Source organism: Bubalus kerabau, chromosome 21 (assembly GCF_029407905.1).
Source record: "Bubalus kerabau isolate K-KA32 ecotype Philippines breed swamp buffalo chromosome 21, PCC_UOA_SB_1v2, whole genome shotgun sequence".
Classification (NCBI taxonomy): domain Eukaryota; kingdom Metazoa; phylum Chordata; class Mammalia; order Artiodactyla; family Bovidae; genus Bubalus; species Bubalus kerabau.
The window spans coordinates 58,530,645-58,548,433 of NC_073644.1; positions in this window are offsets into that span (position 1 = coordinate 58,530,645).

Sequence of the window (17,789 nt, forward strand, 5' to 3'; positions counted from 1 at the left end):
AAGTGAGCATTCTCTCAACATTAATGCTGTGCTTGGTCATTCGGTCATGTCTGACTCTTTGCGACCCCATGGATTGTAGCCCACCAGGTTTCTCTGTCCATGGGATTTTTCAGGCAAGAATACTGGAGTGGGTTGTCATTTCCTCCTCCAGGGCATCTTCCCAAGCCAGGGATGGAACCCGTGTCTCCTGTGTCTCCTGCATTGCAGGCAGATTCTTCACCACTGAGCCATCAGGGACGCCCTCTGCATTAGTAAACACTCATAAACCGGTAAGAACAAAAGTGAGGACTTTTTTTCTAACCAGAATAGAGCGCTCGGGACTATAGGGCAATAGATTAGACAATTTGTATCCCAGGCAATATTGTTGCCACCACCAATTCTAACGAGTATTTTCTAACTTATGTCTTTAATGCATTTAGTATAAGAAAGCTTCTGAATATATCACATAAGTAGTGCTTTGCCCCCGGATGGATTACTATTATTTTTAAAAGGTCTGAAAGAGTGGAGACTTGCCAAATAAAATACAGTGCAGTGTCAGAAATTATGCTGTGTCTTCTTAATATCTATAAGAGTTTTGAAAATTAGCTCCACAGTAAATTATAAGACAATTATCCAAAAAGGCATGGTATTTTTACTAATATAGTTTAGTTCAGAACCACAGAGACTGCTCACAATCATTGCTATAGGTAACTAAGCAAAGCAGAAATTAGACAGAAATGTAACAGAAATTAGATGAGACTCATGAACTCAGGACAGATGTTCTCTAGAATTGATAAATGGAAACAAGAAGCAAATCGAATGGGATTTAAGTGAGTTGAGAGATGTCTTCCTAGTTCTTACACTAATTTATTTGGAATATGAAAAGGGACTTAGAACATTGGCATCTTGATCTTAATTTGGTGAGATTTCTTGTTTCAATTTTATGTTCAAAAGGCGGTCATTAACTACTCACTGGCTGAGGTACATGAAAGAGAAGATACTGTCTCTCAGGTGAAGAGAGACAATTTGGGGGAACCAGAAACACACAGGAATAGTTTAAATCTTAGTTTCCAAAGAATACAAACTAATATAATATTTCCTAACATGAAATTCTTAGAAAATAACTGATTCCAATTATTACTTACCTGCCTCAGCTATCTTGTGAGATCATACTTCCTTTAATGTTCAAATTATTTATATTAGACTGAATTTCCTAGGTGCTTCACTAAAGGATGCCCAGAACCCCTGATCCATGTGTTTCCAAGGATCCCAAGAAATGTTTTCAATGTTCTGTTTCTTGTTTGTTTGTTTTAATTGAAGTATAGTTGATTTACAGTGTTATATTAGTTTCTAGTGTACAGTGAAGTGGTCCAGTTATACATGCACTTGCACACACAAAGTGAAGAGGAGCTAAAGCACCTTTTGATGGAAGTGAAAGAGGAAAGTGAAAACCCTAGCTTAACACTCAGTATTCAAAAAACGAAGGTCATGGCATCCGGTCCCATCACTTCATGGGAAAATAGATGGGGAAACAATGGAAACAGTGACAGACTTTATTTTCTTGGGCTCCAAAATCACTGCAGATGGTGATTGGAGCCATGAAATTAAAAGACACTTGCTCCTTGGAACGAAAGCTATGACGAATCTGCTGCTGCTGCTAAGTCACATCAGTCATGTCCGACTTTGTGTGACCCCATAGACGGCAGCCCGCCAGGCTCCCATCCCTGGGATTCTCCAGGCAAGAGTACTGGAGTGTATGCCATTGCCTTCTCCATGACCAACCTAGACAGTTTATTAAAAAGCAGAGACATTACTTGACTGACAAAGGTCTGTCTAGTCAAAGCTATGGTTTTTCCAGTAGTCATGTATGGATGTGAGAGTTGTACCATAAAGCAAGCTAAGCGCCAAAGAATTGATGCTTTTGAACTCTGGTGTTGGAGAAGAATCTTGAGAGTCCCTTGGACAGCAAGGAGATCAAACCAGTCCATCCTAGAGGAGATCAGTCCTGAATATTTATTGCCAGGATCGATGCTGAACCTGAAACTCCAATACTTTGGCCATCTGTTGAGAAGAACTGACTCATTGGAGAAGACTCTGATGCTGGGAAAGATTGAAGGCAGGAGGAGAAGGGGACGACAGAGGATGAGATGGTTGGATGGCATCACCAACTCGATTTACATGAGTTTGAGCAAGCTCTGGGAGTTGGTGATGGACAAGGAGGCCTGGTGTGCTGCAGTCCATGAGGTCACAAAGAGTTGGACACGACTGAGCAACTGAACTGAACTGAACTGGACCTCTGTTAGCTGCCAAAAATAAACTTAGAGTAAGTAGAGGGGAACAGTGTGACCTGCAAGAAGCTGCCCCCAGAAACATTCTCCTTAGGCCTCCTGGGATGTTGTCGCACTGCTCTGGTCCATCACCATCATAGTCATCAGTGACACGGTCATCATCATCTTTGTCCTCTGTAGCAGCAGCAGTGGTTCTCAGTGACCTTTGATGGCGCGCCCGCGGTGTGCTGGACACCATGAGAGGCTGTAGAGGCAATGACCATCAAGTGCTTGCACGTGGGCAGGGAAGAGAATGGTTCCCATGCCTTTATTTTTATCTGTGATGATTAAAAATTAGGCACATTGTTGGTGCAATTAGAAAAGTAAGCATGTGATCTGTGTTACTATACCCTTGAGCTGATGCAGATCCTTCAGTCTCAGAGCTGGAAGACACCTTAGAGATGATCAGATGTGCTTTTCAAATAAGGACATGAAGGTCCTGAGAAGTCATGGAGAGTAGGGACTGGGCCTTAGATCTCTTGAGTTCAAGTCCAGTAGGTTTCCCAGTGTACCATCCTGCCTCTCTTTTGTATACCTTCCTGAGGTACTAAGAAGCATTATATATATATATCTCAAATATGAAAATAGTATTAGTAGCCCTGGTAGAAGTAGTAAGTAGAGAATATTTCTGAAATTGTGATGGTTGATCCAGTTTTCTGGGGTTCCGATTTGCTTTCATGACTCACATTTTGAAGTCTCAAATTTTGTTAGTAAAGTGTATTTGTTTTTGTTGTTCAGTTGCTCAGTCATGTCGAACTCTTTGTGATCCCATGGACTGTAGCCCACCAGGCTCCTCTGTCCATGGGATTTTCCCATCAAGGAAATTGGAGTGGGTTGCCATTTCCTCCTCCAGGGTATCTTCCCAACCCAGGGCTCAAACTCCTGCATTTCCGGAATTGGCAGGTGAATTTTTTACCACTGAGCCACCTGGGAATCCCTATATATGGAATAAATACATGTAAAGTGCCTGAGACATATAGCCTCTCATTAAATGACAGCTAATTTTAAGCTGCTAAAGGATCACTTTCTATAGACCAAAAGCTCTAATGTATTATTTCATTTAATCCTCATAATTCCACTGCAGGAAAACTCAGACAGAGAGAATTTGGGCCATTTGCCCAGCACCTCCCATGGGGTAAGGTCATAAAACAGGCAGAACTGAGCTAAGGTTGGCTTGCCTCTCCAATCTAGGGTAAATGTACTCTTTTGAAACACTCTAATGGCTCGGGAGCTGGTATGGGAAGGGAAGATGGTGAAAGCCTGTGGACCTTCAACTTTGCAAAGATTCAGTGCCTCTTTCTCTCCCATTCCTTTGTACTTTTAAGGCAGAACGTCTTGGAAATCTTTGTGTTCATCCAACGTGTGTCAGCTTTTCCATATGACTCCGTATTTCTGAGCAGACTGCAAACGATTCATTCCAAGCTCAAACCATGCACTCTGAGAGGAATTCAATTGATTATTAGGAGACAAGGGTAGCGCTCCTGCTAATATCCCCTGCCCTCCACCTCCCTGCCTACTTTCTGGCTGTCAGCATGTTCATCTTTTTGCATAAAGCATCCAAGGACTGACAGGTTGGCACGATAATCAATATAAAAGAGAGCAGATGATTATCAAGGGCACAGAGGCAAAGGTTATCATGACAAGTTTTAACTTCTGTTTAAATCTCATGGGAACTGCACGTGGAATGGTGAGCATGAAGTAACTTGCTAGAAAATTCAGAACTAATTAATCTATTACCATATTCCATTAAAATACACTTAAACAAGCCACCTACTCTCTTTTGTAAAAGTCATGCATCCAATTCTAACAAGCTGTTTTCCCTCTTTTGGAATGTGGAAAAAAAAAACAAACTATTTTCTACTATGCTGAAAATTAAATTGGCTATGTGTACAAAAAAAACACACAACAATATAAGGCCCATGGCACTAAAAACTCATTAAGATTTTTTTTTTTTGGTGGCAGTGCACAAAATGCTATAAAATAATGTGAAATCCAAATATTCTTAAATAATCAAAAATTAAATGAGATGGGATACACTCTTTCAGTACCAGAAGGAAGTTTCTTTTAGACATCATCTGTAAGTATTATATAGAGAACCAGCTTTGGTAGCATATATTGATCCTAAGATATAAGATAATCTGTGGAGTGTTCAATCATAAGAAATAAAAAGTTATGTTAGCTTTCATATAAGATATATCATTCAGAATATTGTCTTAAACAGTTAAATATCACTATAAAGTTTTCAAATGTGCTTTTTTTTTTTTTTTTCCTTTGGTGTCTTTGACTTCTACATTCGGAGCCCTAATGAGCCTCAGCCACAATTATTTGGCTGGTTAAAATGCTCAGCTTGGTGAATGATTTGGGAGAGATAATATGATTAAAAGCCAGAATTTTGTCTCTTATTACCATTCAACAGTTTGCCCTAAGATCACTGATCAGATTTATTAAATTCCCTCACAGTAAAACCCAAGGCAGTTCCACCTTCCCCTTAGGCAGAGTTAATTTTTGTAACCCTGAAATGATTTTTAAGTTAAGATGTTGTTTTTGCTGAAATAGCAAGTACCTCTCAGGCCAGTGATTTTTTTGAGTGTGTGAGTTTCTAGGCAACATACTGCCTTGCCAAGGATCAGTTTGATTGGGGGGTGGACTTACTGACTGAGACAGGCGATTCATTGGAGGCCTAAACTGGAATGCAGAGCAGAAAGATCTCTTTGGAGACTACAGTTCAGTTCAGTTCAGTTGCTCAGTCATGTCCGACTCTTTGTGACCCCATGAACTGCAGCACGCCAGGCCTCCCTGTCCATCACCAACTCCCAGAGTTTACCCAAACTCATGTGCATCGAGTCAGTGATGCCATCCAGCCATCTCATCCTCTGTTGTCCCCTTTTCCTCCTGCCCCCAATCCCTTCCAGCATCAGGGTCTTTCCCAGTGAGTCAGCTCTTGGCATCAGGTGGCCAAAGTATTGGAGTTTCAGCTTCAGCATCAGTCCTTCCAATGAACACCCAGGACTGATCTCCTTTAGGATGGACTGGTTGGACTACAGTGGGCGGCTATTGTTCTGTCCATGCAAAATCCATCCTTTGCCTTCTGGTCACAGCCCCTCAGTGTCCTTTTTGGGGACTTTGTCTCTCTCATTGCCTACAATTCTGATGAAACTGTCCAATAGGGTGTCCTGCCTTCCTCGGGATAAGGATGGGTGCGTGACATTAGCCACGATATTTGGCCCTCTTTGGAATTTAAATATGAGAGCATGACAAGATTAAAAAAAAAAAAAAGTGATTGGAGTTGATTCATCCCAAGGATGGCATGCTGCAAAGATTGTCACTTACTTTCTGTCACTTAGATCCTTAGAGCAACTCATATCTTTCTGTTTTCTCTCCATAGGTTTTGATTTTTAGAAACTGTCCTAAAGGTAGTTATTGAAAAGATACCTTATCCTTTCAATAAAATCTTTTCACTGAAAGCAGTCACAGTCGTTGCTATTAGTGAAGGACATACCACCCCAAAATATGCCACTTTGCTATATTGATTATTTTGAGTTGTAGGCACTTGGAAAAAAGCAAATACAGAGGCGGCTTTCCTTGAATCTGTGTTATTTTCCTGAAGACCGGATCCTCTAGAAGGAAATCCATTGTCATAATCCCCCCCGGGAGTATATTTGGGCGTGCCTGGCGACTCAGGATGGTAAAGAATCTGCCTGTAATACAGGAGACCCAGGTTTGATCCCTGAGTTGGGAAGATCCTCTGGAGAAGGGAATGGCTACCCTTCTCCAGTATTCTTGCCTGGAGAATCCCATAGACACACCATGGGGTTGCAAAGAGTTGTACACGACTGAGCAACTTGCACTTCCTTGACTTGGGAGTATATTTAACTAGGGAAGAGCGCCTCTAATCCTGGAGACAGAAGTAGGCCCCACACCCAGACAGATTTTGCCACGACCGTCACACCTCCCACCCATCTCTTCTTCTGGGGGCTCTTTCATCTTCTCTAAAAATCGTTTCCTCTCCCTTAAGAGGCGTCCATCCTCACTCCCTTTTCCCGATTAAGATGATATTCAAGTCTGAATTGTAAGCCACCCCTAAAAGTTACTCATTTTTCCCTAGGTCTCTCCCATGTGATACACATGTTAATAAAATTTTGTTATTTTCTCTTGTTGATCTGTCTCCTGTCACGGGGTCTCAGCTAAGAATTCAGAAAGGTAGAGGGAAAATTATTTCCCCCCTCTACACCAGCAACAAGGAATCCTAACCAGCACAGATATTCTTAAGGAGATGTAGACAATATCAGTCACTGGGAATCTGGGAATAAGCTCTACCCATAAAGGGGTGTCAACTTAAAAACACACAACATAAAAGTTATGAGTTTAAGTATTATTCAGATTTTTACTGGGGACTATAGCACAGGAGACAATTCTGAGAAACTGTTTGAAAGAGGTAGGAGAGGAGCCAGTATATATTGTAAATGAATTTTTTTTTGGCTAGGAAATGCATGTAGTCAAGCATACATTTTGAGAAATGATTACTACTATCACAAAGAACAGACATCTCAAGTTTCTGATTTTAGTGACATTCTAGGTACAGGAAAATGCAAGAATCTGGGGCCATTGCAATTCTTCCTGAGACACGCATCTAACTCTCTAGGGATCCATTTCTTTAAAGCACTGAGTGCCCCATCCTAGTCTTCGTCCTGAGCTCCCCTTAGGGTTCGCTGTTGCGAGTGACTGCAGTGGGTGGCGACCTAACCCTCGTATAACCGGATGATGAACGATGCTCTTCGTTTCCGTTGTTCACAGAGGCGTGCGGTGCACATGGGGAGGCTGAAGACCGCCAAAGACAGCCTCCAACCTTGTGCAGTCTGGTCTACACTTTTGATAAAAGTAAAGTGACCCTGAAAATCGAGACTTTTGCTTTTCACAGAATTCAGTGCTCTCTATAAATCTATCTTCTCATTAGAAGAGCTGTGAGATCATTTGCAAAGTCACCAGGGGAAAGCATATACATTTGTGCTTTCTCAGAGTCCTTGAAAGCCCAAGATAGAATGGGTTTCTGTCCTTGTACAGAGTCTTCCCAGCTGTGGGAGTCTAGAGGCAGGCAAGGAGAAAAGACTTAATCTTTCCCATCTCACAGGCCCACCCAATGTCCTCAATTTTTTGTCTACAGTAAGTCTCTTGGCTCTTCTGTGACCAGGCTAGAAATCCAACAGAAACCCTGTGGCAGCGTGGATCAGTGGCTCCCAGATTTTGATTTCACATGCCAGTGAAATTAAATTAAAAGTTAGGCTGACTTGGAATTGCTAATTTTTGTTTTACCAAATGAGGATATTAAAGCAGAAAAATGAACAAATATTATCATCATTGTTACATAAAAAAAAGGTAAATTTAAAGACCAAAAGCCATCAGTTACATAAATTTATATACACACACAAAATCAATTGTGTGAACTTTAGGGAAAACCTAGTTTTCTTCAGTTTGCGTGTGAAAGGCCCTGGTCCAAGACGTGATGAGTAGTTCCAGGCCTCTGAGAGCACCCTGGAGGTACAGATCAGACACCTTGCAGAGTGTCAAGGATATTTACAGGTATGGGCTACTGCTTTCCAGGCTCACCTTTCTGGAGGTTGATCACAACCACACACCCTGTGCAAGGGCAACAGTTTTGTTCATGTCAACACATAAACACTCTCGTCTGATTAAGGGCTTAACAGGTTTGGGTTCTTAACAGAAACCTCCATCCCCAAGGGCACGCAAGAGCACATTACGTGATGCCTCAGGGCTCAGCAGAGCCTCTGGGACCCTCATGCAGAGCTCCCTCCCTTTCCCAGCCTTCTTCTGAACTCTGGTTTCCAGGTTCTTCATTATGCCTGAACCCCACCTCTCTGCTCACTGTGTTCACTTAGGTGCCAATTCCTTGACTGAATCCCAAGAGATCACTGGCCCTATCCGGTGTAGACTTCTAGCCAAGGCTTCCCCATCCTTGATCTCAAACTATAATCTAGGAACCTCTTCCCAAGTACAGTATCCCCTGGCATGCACTTTCCAGGAAGTATTTAGGACAACTAATTTGCTTCCTTTTGGTCATGACAGGCAATGCAAGCTCAATGTGACTGTGTTATCACCATGTACTGGCACTAACATACTCTAGCCTAGATAAGCAAATCTTGAAATACTTTTTAGTCCTCTGAATTCTCTCTTTAAAGGGACCCAGGAGGGAAGGACACTGTACTGGAGACATAAATAGAAGATCACGCAGGCAGGAGAAAAGGACACACCATCAGCCTTACATGCAAAAGCAATGGTAGACACATGCTGGAGGTCAATCCAAAGAATCATGTGCAAACAGAAGAGAAGGGTCAATGGTAGCTGAGACTAGTATGTATATCATTGAAAATCAGTCCTCTTATCATCATTTGTTCAGGTTCATGGGTTGCCAGTGTTAAATGTTAATGTTAAAGTAATTAGAATGAAATAGTCCATATTATCTTAAACATGTGTTACGATCTATATCAGCCATCTTAAGGTAAATTACTCTGCAGTAATAAATTATCCCCAAATCTTTGTGGCTGACAGCAGCAACAGTTTAGTTCTGCTCAGGTTACGTGCTTATCATTCATGTGCTGGCTGGGGCTCGGCTCCACACGTCTGCCCTCTGAGATCCAGGCTGATGGAGCAGCCCCTCTCAGGGGTGTTCTGACCTCATGGCAGAATCACATGATGGCTTTTAGAGTTCACGCTGAGAACGGACAAGTGACACATTCAGTCCCATCTCACTGGTCAAGTCATGTGGTCAAGCTTAGGGTCAGTGACGTAAGGAAATATTGTAGAACCCATTAGACTGCACCCAGAGGGAGAGTCTGGAGAAGGAAATGGCAACCCACTCCAGTATTCTTGCCTGGAGAATTCCATGGACAAAGGAGCCTGGAGGGCTACAGTCCATGGGGTTGCACAGAGTCAGACACGACTGAGTGACTAACACACAGAGGGAGAGTCAATGGCTATTTTAGGTAATGATACAATATACCCCATGAATACTCTACTTTTCTACTCTTCTTAAGTATTCTACTTAAGAAGTAGAATACCCTGCTTCTTATTGAGTATCTCCTAGAAGTACAAGTATCAACAGTCTTGAAGAATCTCGTGACTCTGGAACTCCAAATAGCACATTTAAGCCAAGTGCCAATCCAGTGCCCTGCGTTCTGCAGGGGAGGCGGCTGGCGAGATGGCAGCCATGCCGCCATGTGTGTCAGCGTTTAGAGTGAATAACGCAAGGGCAGCATTTCACCACAACCCTGGTGGAGTTGAAAAATTATTTATGGCTTCCCTATTTATGGCTTCCCTATTTATGGCGTGCTGCTCAGTTTCCCATGAGTTGCTAGGAAAGATTCCTGATAGCTACTATGAGCCATTGAAACCTATGAGACTTCATTTATTATGGCATAATACCCACATTACCTCACTTGTGCTAGACCATATGGAGAGCTCTCTGTTGAATTTGGCATAGTTACCGGGGAGAAACGCGAACGGATTCTGTTCCTCGTCCTCCTCAATTATGCTGCATGTTGGATCATGCGGCCAACTTCAACAGATCATCTGGGCATAGCCGTCAGCCCTCCGGACAGCATCGCCACCTCTGCCAGTGAAGGATAACAGGCGTGATCCTGAAGCCTGTCTGAGGGGTAGGGAAGAGCATCATCTCAAGAGCAGATCTGTAAGAGTCCTGCTGACCTGAAGCTTGTGCTTCAAAGTTGAGGGAGAAGTCGGACACCCGCTTGTCACTCATTGTGGGTGGCATTTGGAGGGAGAGGCAGGAAGTTCAAGAGACTCTGAAAAGCAGAGCCAATTCTAAATCCCAATGAGCCACCAGCAGCAACAACTTTGAGAGAGAAAGGTGCATGCGGGGCAAAGCCGGAGCGCATGACCTGCCATGCCAGTTTACCTACTGCTTAAAAAGGGGAACAAGTAAATAGTTGGATTCTGTGAGCATTGAGAGAAGGAATGTTTATCCCCATAATGTAGCTATAAGCTGGGAGTGGGGGATGGGGATAAGGGCCAATATACAGATATCTCCATGTACCTTTGGTGATTCTGGGGGTGGTTTATACAAGACTGGAGAGACTTAATGTGTTCTCTTGTACACACTATTGGAAACCCTTTGGGGGAGGGCTTTTCCTACTTGAATGGTAGTGGGGAGCACTAACCCTTTTAGGAACTTTCAGGCATTTTACTGACACTTAACAATGAATTCACCTAAAATAAAACCAAACACATTAAAATTCATCTGAAAATTCACATGATAACTGGAAAAAATAATCCTAATAGTTTCCTCCATTTACAAAAGAACTATTCAGTAGTTTCTGTTATAATGCTTTTCCATCTAAGATGTTTGTGAATCTGTCTGTCTGTGTATCTCTCTCTCACACAGACCTAAAAATCAAAGTAAAACTCAGCAAAATGTAAGAAAAATTAGCAAGTGCTTTAAGAGACTTGATGTATAAGCTCAATCCATCCTCATATTTCTTTTTCCACTTGGCTTCTTTTATGTTTCTCATCTTTATCAAATTGGAACATTAATAATTGAAGAGTTCCCACTGCACCGTATTATCACTAATAATGAGCTGTGGGTGAAACAGACCCTTCCCTTCCAAAGGACAAGCTCGAACCTTGCTTATCGTTAACTATTTAAAATAAAATCAGAAGATTGGCTCCCACCTTCCTACCCCCACCCCAAAAGTCTAATTAGTGTTCCTCTATTGGAGAGGAAGCTGAGCGCGCTGGTCCACCACTGCCAAATGAAATTAGGGCCCAATTATTGATAAATGAAGAGTGGTTTGAGCTGGAGCCTGGCCTGGAGTCGCGGAAATACATCTGTCATTTGGCCTGTACAGGAGTCATTCATGTGTGACATAACATCCTGTGCATTTATCATGCATCTGTAGATTTTTGTTTTAATTCAGTTAGCTGTCTAACTCGATTCGGTGCTAGATGCCCCGAATGGAGTCAGGATTTGGACTGACAGATGCAATTCTAGTCTGAAATGGTGTGTGACAGGACTAGCTATCCTGCATATTAATTATTATTGAAACCATTAAAGGCAGCGCTTTTACACTAATGGTCGATTCCGTTATCTGTTTTGTGGCTTCTATGGTTAACAATTGCCCAGTTGCTCCAGGGCAGGTAGGAGACACACTGGATCAATGGACCATTGTTGTTAAGTGCGCTTACTATTACCATGAAAATTAGAATGGAAGTGCTTAAAAGGCAAGAATGAAAATGCCCCTGTCTTACCATTATGCAAATTACATATTCTAGAAATGAGATAAGTGGGGGGAGAAACACTTTTCATAAATCTTAACTAGGTAAAAGAGTTTATTAAATCCATTGTCAAAAACAAATTGAAAACAAACATTTGTTAAGTTGATAAAAAAAATAAAGGAAGAAATGTCTGCAGGGCTATTCCCAGCCTTGCTCTGCACAAAAAGCTTAGTTTGGTAGCATGCTAAGGTTTAATTTAAAATTCCTGTCGTTTTATCATTTGATTGTGCAAAATATTGAAAACAACTGTCACCTTCAAAAAGAAGTTGTTAATGTGATTTTTTTGCCCAAATTTATGAGAAGATATTGTATTAGGAGGACTTGAATGGGACCAAGTCCAAGGGCGGCCATCTTGCCTCAGCCACTGGTTTTCCTTCCTTCTTTCATTGTTTTACGTAGGTACCCTGGTCACCTGCCCACCCCTCCTGCCCTTCGGATTTAAACCATCTAATGAACTTTGTGAAGCCCTGCAAAACCCATTCCAGCGACAGGACTGATTAAAGTAAATGTTGCTGAAATTGTATGAAAAATGTAGTGAAATTGAGTGAAAGTTTTCTTGTCATTTGCTTATCAACCTCCTGTGACAGGAATTGTGTGGTTACCAACATGGGTGAGTGCTGGTTCAGACACAGCTCAAATTACACATTTCCATTCCTTAAAGAGTTTGTAAAGTTGCTGAGGACTTTGATAAAGCAAAGTACAAAATGGTAATACAATGAAATATAATATTTTGTATTAAATAGAAAATTAATGGTAGACTTGAAGTCATAATGATGAATTTGCATCTTTTCAAAAGATTCATATTTGTTAAAGGGTATTTCATATTGGTATTTCAGGTCCAAAGAAGCTTCTTTTTTCCTAAACAATTAAAAATTTGCATCTTAGAATAAGTGCTTTTTCATCTCGCGATGTTTGAAAATGAGGTGCTTAAAAAGAAACTGGCTTCAATTTAAAAGTTCAATAGCTTGATTATGATATTGGCTTACAAGATTTTCACTGTTAAAGAACATTTTGAATAAAAGAGCAAATTAGAAAGCAAAGATATATCTTAGTATAAATAGATCTTAAAATATTAATAGTCATAATATTCAGGAAATATAAGTAAACTTTGACTTTACAGTTTGGAAGCTATTATCATTTTTTGTGTGATTAGCTCCTCCAATTTACAGTGTTTGGCTCACTGCTTTATTTCTTTCAATAGGTTTTTTTTTTTTTTTTTAAATAAGGCTCCAAAAACTTAATTATGGCTTATGCAAATATCATTTGAGGAAAAAGAGGGTAATATTAAATCTTTAAAAGCATTGTTAGGTTAATGCAAGAAAAGTCATTGTAGGTATTAACTGGCATTCAGAGGAAAAAAAATTGAATGGAGGTGGGGAGACCTCTTGGAGATATTCTTAATTCTTTCTTAAAGTCATGTACTTGGATCAGTTTTTCCCAACTTTTTATCAAAGGTGAGTGTTTTAGAAAGCTGAAGGAGAAAAAAAAATGAGATTTTGCTTCTGAATTCTGTACAGATTGAAAGCCAAACTAAGTCATACGATGCCAAAAGCACTGAGGATGAATACATGAAGCATGGCAGCCACTTTCTTTATAGGCATGATGCAAAGCTTTTTTTTTTTTTTTAATTTCTTTATTCCATCACCTACATTTTTGCTATGTTGATTGGGATCTCCAATAATATCCAAAACCTACAGAAAAACACACAGGTGAATTGGAGTAACAATCATGTTTAACTAAGCTGGTAAAGTTAACATTTTTACCTAAGAAGACATGAAGTTGGAAATTCAGCCACATATTTTGAAAGCACCCATAGCCTGCTGAGCACTGGGCTTAAAGAGTGAAGAATGCTTAATATCATGAAGTTGCCAAATGATGAAAATAATATTTGGGAAGTGTGGGAATGAGAAGATAGGAAGGAAAAGAGGTTGGTGGACAGGATGGGGAAAAGAACAGATTGAGTTATGTGGCTCTAGGCCAGTGCTTTCCCAGCTTTCTGACTCTGGACCATGATGAGTCTGTGAGCATTCATGGGGCTGCTGCCTGAAGAGACAAGGGAGTGTCAGGGGGATAAAACTTGACCCTTGTGGATGTAGTGAGCAGGGATGTGTGAATGAAACTAACAAAAGACCGATTAACAGGAGAAGAGGCACACGGTTTTATTAAAACTAACGTGCATGAGAGTTCACAGAAAAGAAGTGAAACTAAAAAAAGCAGTTAGACCCAAGGGCTTTTATACTTTCTTAACCGAAGTAAAGTTTGGGCTTCTAGGGACAATAAGCTGTGGGGAAGTGACTAGGAAATTCCTGGGGAAATAAACGGAAGGGAAGATCCCCTGGAGAACTGATAGGCTACCCACTCCAGTATTCTTGGGGTTCCCTGGTGGCTCAGATGGTAAAGAATACACCTGTAATATGGAAGATCTGGGTTTGATCTCTGAATTGGGAAGATCCTCTGGAGGAGGGCATGGCAACCCATTCCAGAATTCTGGCCTGGAGAATCCCCATGGACAGAGGAGCCTGGAGGGTTACAGCCCATGGGGTGGCAAAGAGTCAGACATGATTGAGTACCTAAGCACAGCACAGCACAGCAGCAAGTTTGGCTTTGTTAAGTTTTTTTTTTTTTTTCTTTAATGTGGTGGTGTTGGTTTAGTCACTAAGTCGTGTCTGACTCTTGTGACCCCATGAACTGTAGCCCTCCAGACTCCTCTGTCCATGGATTTTCCAGGCAAGAATATTGGAGTGGGTTGCCATTTCCTCATGTTTAAAGTCTTTATTGAATTGGTTACAATATGGCTTCTGTTCTGTGTTTTGTGGCCGTGATGTGGGATCTCAGCTCCCCGACCAGGGATTGGACCATATCGCCCGCATTGGAAAGTGAAGTCCTAGTCACTAGACCACCAGGGAAATCCCATGAGGTCTGTTTTAGTAAGATCTGTTTATGAAAACTCATCTTGCTCTTGGCTACCCATCTTCAATGATGAATCTTTCTTCTGTCTTTGGTTGCGGTAGGGGTACCTTCCTCACAAAGAAATTTATTCCTTTTTTTTTAGGCAGATAAGGGAAAGGCTGAGAATTTTTCCTGGATCTGTTGATTCTCAGTTGCCTTCAGCTCAAAATAATCCTATGCCAAAGTGGCATATTTTGGAGTGGCATATTCTGATGGTAATAGTTTAAAAAGATAATTATAAGTGCCTTCAATTAAATGGACTTTTATCCTAAGGTTTTCTTTCCTCCATTTTCAGCTTTTAAAATAAACTGTGTTTCATGAAAAGATGTCTGTAATTGGGGGCATATATTTTCCTCTAATGTCTTTGTTTGGCAAAATAAAACCTTAGAGACTCAATGCTATTCCCTCAATTTTTTTTAATTTATTTTTTATTTCAGTGGTCCATGATTTAAGAAAAAGGGGGCGGCAGAGGGTGAGATGGTTAGATAGCATCACTGACCCAGTGGATATGAAACTGAACAAACTCAGGTAGATAGTGAGCAATGGGAGCCTGGTGTACTGCAGTTCATGGGGTTGCAAAGAGCCGGACACAACTTAGCGACTGAACAACAATGATTTCTCAAGCACCTGGAAACACTGCCTCCAGCGCTTTCTCTGGAAGAAATAGTCACAGTAGCCACTTTTATTGAGTTCCTGCTACGCCTCAGACAATGGTTGGGGAGATGCACGTATACTCTTGATAACACTAACACTAGTCCTAGGAGGTGGATGGTATTGTTCTGATTCAATAAAGGAGGAAAGCAAGGCGGACTGAAGTTAAGTTGTTTGCTTCAAGTGGCATAATCTGGGGGTGATCTTAGCATCTGTCATTTAAACAGGACAGTCTTGGAACTTCCCTGGTGATTCAGTTTTTAAGACTTCACCTTCCAACGCAGGGGATGTGGGTTTGATCCCTGGTCAGAGAGCTGAGATCCCACATGCCTTGCTGCCAAAAAATCCAAAGCATAAAACAGAAGCGGTATTGTAACAAATTCAATAGAGACTTTAAAAAAATAAACAGGACACTCTTTAGGGTAAAAGAAAGTAATAGTCACAGTTACATCAGGACATCAAGTACCAATGGGGTCTTTCCAGGACAACCCAGCACGGTCACCCTTCAGAGCTACTTCACATCCTCTATCGGCCGGGATTCCGATCAGCTGGCATCTAAAGCCCAGGTGTGCTCTTGTCACTATATGAGGCTGCTTCTGAAAGTTCTACAAAAATAGGGATATCAGGCTTCCCTGGTGGCTCAGTGGTAGAGAGTCCACCTACCAATGTAGGAGACACGAGTTTGATCCCTGACCTGGGAAGATCCCATACGCCTCGGCACAACTAAGTCCGTGTGGGGCACTATTAAGCCTGTGCTCTGGAAGCGAGTGAGTCCACGTACTGAAGCTCAAGAGTCTGTGTTCCACAAGAGAAGCCACTGCAGTGAGAAGCCCACACACCCGAACCACAGCAACAAAGACCCAGCACAGCAACAAATAAATAAAATAGATAAATAGAATTATTTAAAAGAAAATAGGAAAATCAATTTTGGGGAGACTGAATGTACCGGACTGTTTCACTAGGGTGGACAAAACAATCCTATATTCAGCACTCTGTTAGGAATGACTGGATCACAGGACATCTATTTGCCATGGCAATTTGACACGTAGTTTGAGGCTGAAAAGGTGAATCACCTAGAATTCACCAGCCTGTAGAGAACTATGTTAGTGCCTGATCTTAAGAGAGGAATCAATTTTCCACATGTTGAAGTTACATTAAGGGAGTGGCTGGTGGGACTCTGATTTCGTCTCCGGGTGCCCACAGGACAGAGACAGGAATAGATCCCTTGGTTGTCATGACTGCAGCCCAGCAAGGCAACCCCAGAAATGATTCTGGGAGGGGCTGAGCCTAACCCTGGAAGGGAAGTAGGAGTCTGGCAATTATTAATATTTACCTTGAAATGAGAGCCTGGGACTCTACAGGAGTTACTGCTGTGTGCTTAACTTGCCCTCTGTCATCGGGGAAGATGCAGGCGAAACCTGCCTGTCTTGAATAGATGAAGACGGTGGTGGGAAAGCAGCCCAGTGACCCTAAATTCGCACGAGGCCCCATCCCTCTCTGCTGCCTCGTGTTGTCATGAATAAACGCAGGTCAGCTTCGGGGCCACTCCTGGTGCTCTCACCTGCACCGTGACCTGTAACTTTTTAATTTTTTTTTTTTTGGAGAAGGGTTCTTCCCTTGCCAGAAAGGGCTTTCTGTTTGTGAAAGAATATGTAAAACAGCACCAGGTGAAGAATGACTTTTTCACCCAGTCTCGAAACCATCACAAAGAGACAAATTTTGCTGCTTTTGCTTCGTGTGTGAATTTTTTTTTTCCACACAGCTCTATTCATCGCCTGAAACAATGGGGCCAGTGTTGGCCAGCAGAGAATGGTGCTATTCATGTGGTCCCGTAGCCTGTACTTGTTAGTCTTGGCTGCCCTGCGCTGCTGGCTGCTGGCAAGAAAGCCGGTCTGTGTTGCTGGATGGAGGAGGGCAGATCAGAGACTGAACACTGGCAGCCAGATTCCCAGATAACCTCAACTCCTCTAGAACACTCTTGTTGACTTAAGCATGTGCTTTAAGGGGCGTCTGGAATTCCAAGAACTTCTGCCAGGTGTGCGGGCAGGTGCCTGTGCTCTCAGCGTGGTGATCCCCGCCATCCTGGGACCATCAAACATGCTTTCCTTAGGGGATTAAATGACTGGGGTAGGAATCAGACACTCGATCTGAATTCTGGTCCAGAGCTGATTGGTGATAGGAAGTGGGATGAGTCTCAACCCCTCTGAATCACCAGGCCTTCATCGGTTGAAAGCAGCTATCCATGCCACCTACCTCATGGGGCACTGTGACATTCAGTGATGTAATACCCTGCTCTGGTCAGTGTGGAATGAATGATCATTAACCAAAGGCTGACGCAGTGATTACTGTCGTGGATGACAGCCTGGTGTAGGGCCAGGTTTCTCTGGGTGGGAAGGTAACCCTGTGAAAGGATGAACAGACGCACCGTCATGCAGAATGGATTGGGGTGGGGGGCAGAGAGAAGACAAGCTTCCGAACTCCATTTATAGTGCTGCAAGGGTAGAATGTTCTGCACAGGGAGGAAAATGTGCTCTGGCTGAGGCCACTCTATTCCTCTCAAGGACAGAACAGAAAACT